This window comes from Drosophila pseudoobscura, chromosome X (genome assembly GCF_009870125.1).
Source record: "Drosophila pseudoobscura strain MV-25-SWS-2005 chromosome X, UCI_Dpse_MV25, whole genome shotgun sequence".
In the NCBI taxonomy this organism is placed as follows: domain Eukaryota; kingdom Metazoa; phylum Arthropoda; class Insecta; order Diptera; family Drosophilidae; genus Drosophila; species Drosophila pseudoobscura.
In genome coordinates, this window is record NC_046683.1 from 24,319,393 (window position 1) to 24,321,397 (window position 2,005).

At 51.0% G+C, this 2,005-nt stretch overlaps 1 long non-coding RNA gene across 1 annotated transcript; it reads left to right on the forward strand.

The window, feature by feature from the left end:
* Positions 1-204: 204 nt before the first annotated feature.
* On the forward strand, positions 205-1,166 carry LOC117184763 (uncharacterized). The gene is made up of 3 exons (XR_004470208.1): positions 205-377; positions 426-964; positions 1,019-1,166. It is a non-coding gene; the product is annotated as an uncharacterized lncRNA (long non-coding RNA).
* The last annotated feature ends 839 nt before the right edge of the window (positions 1,167-2,005 follow it).

Below are 2,005 nucleotides of genomic sequence, written 5' to 3' on the forward strand. Positions count from 1 at the left end.
TCCATTCCGTTGATTACTTTAGTATTTGAATTTCGAACTTGAAATCTCCCTCCGTTGGCGCGCAAATCCAGCTCTTTCCAACACTCTGGCAGCCCTGGGTAGATCGGGCTGTCTGGCAACACCGTCCGTGTGGCAACTCTACGCGATCACCTGTCTGGCGGCGCAGTCAGCTGCTGTGTATGAAGCTCCGGACGAGAAGAAGAAGAAAGAAGAAAAGTTGAGTGAGAATTCCTTTTTTCCCCTCCACCAACAATGTGGAAAGTGGAAGTGGAAGGCGCCAAAACAAGGGTTCACCCCCCCTTCCCCTGCTGGATGGAGCGCACTGATTGTGCCCCTGCAACAGAGCGGGATGCCGGTGGGGCCGGTTTTTATACGCAGTACGTACCGGTGCGACAGCAACCTGCTCTCAACAGTTTTTCTTCCAGGTAACACGCGCAGCGCGGATGCTGAAAACGGAAAATCAGGAGCCCGTGATTCGAAACAACCGCACTTGAAAACGCTCAACTACTCTCTCCGGGATGGAACTTATGCGTAGGTGTGTGTGCGGTTTGCAAGTGATCCCGCCTTGGAGTTAGGCAGTACCTTCCCTCAGGTGCGGTCGCTGACAGAAGCTAGCTGCTGTGAGCGCAGTTATCTTCCGCAGCGGTCTCTGTCGAGGGCTGGATGCTTTGGCACCTAGTGCACCTTCACCACACTGCAGTCGATCAGCTGGTTAGTGGCCTGCACTATCCAGCCCTGGTACACCAGCCGATCAGCTGCGAGGCCTGGAGTGAAGAAGAACGGGACAACCGGCCCAAAGGAGAGAAAGGATGAAAAAAGGTGGGAATCTCCAAGTGATGAGTGAAAAGCGCCGTCCAAAGCACTCACGGTGGGCCCCAGCGCCCCTGCCCCCTTTGGGTGACCGTGGAAGTGCAACTCGCAGCCCGGATCAGAAGCCAGTCGGGGTGAGACTCGATCCTCCCAGGTGAGCACGCGGTGTCGGCAAGAGCTTGAGCTAATTTCGTGTATTTTTTTTCAGGTATCTTTCGCGATTTGTCTGTGTCTTGCAGAGCAGCTATTTGGCGCGTCCGCACTCGAAAAAATTCAACACCGACTGTTAATGTGTGTATGTGTGTAGGAAGCTGGGTTGCATACGGTACATAAACCGTCTACAGATTGGTCGTCGCAACTAGAACTTGAACCAGTTGGACTGCGGAGAGGGTATCCTACGGTGCGCAAGTGAGGATCTGAAGACACAGCGACAGCCTCTGTTGATTGCGATGGAAGATGAGTGACAGGCAGTTGTGGTACTCTTTCTGATACTGATTTTATTTACAAAAATGATTCTTATTTATAGGTACAAAAGTGCTGAGTCTGTAAAATATATGTTTGTGTATTATGGATAATTTTGGTGTCTGGTGGGCAATTGCGACATTTTGATGGTCAGCAAATGCCTCCGCTGTCTTTGCACTCTGCGGAAAGAGTGCATTGTCAGCAGAACTCACTGCAGTGGCTAGTGCATTGTCGACAGAACTCACTGCAGTGGCTAGTGTGTTTGTCGTGAGGTATTATATTGCAAACAAATGGAACACTGTGTCGCGGTGTCACTGTGTTATGCCGACGGGTCTTATACGCTATTGCTTAAACATACTTCTGCAACTGAACATTCTCCCGGCCGTTGAAACTGTGTTCAACCATCGTTCAAGTCGACGGTAAACCGGCGTGCTAGGGGTATAGGGGGTGATGACGTGGCTGGATCGGGATTTGATGGCCTTGGTTTCCATAGTTGATACTTCTTCCGGAAAATGATGGCAATGATCAGTAGAATTGATATTACTAGGGCTGCATAAGCAACGAGTTGATGGTGCTGCACGGTGGTGAGATGGTGTGGCAGCTCGTGCTGATTGATGGCTGATAGTTGCTGGCGTAGATCATCAAGCTCTTGAAGGAAGTCTGATGTCTGGTTCTTCAGTTGCCACATTGGTGGCGAGGGTGATGTCTCCGGTGGGTTCACGTCACCAAATCG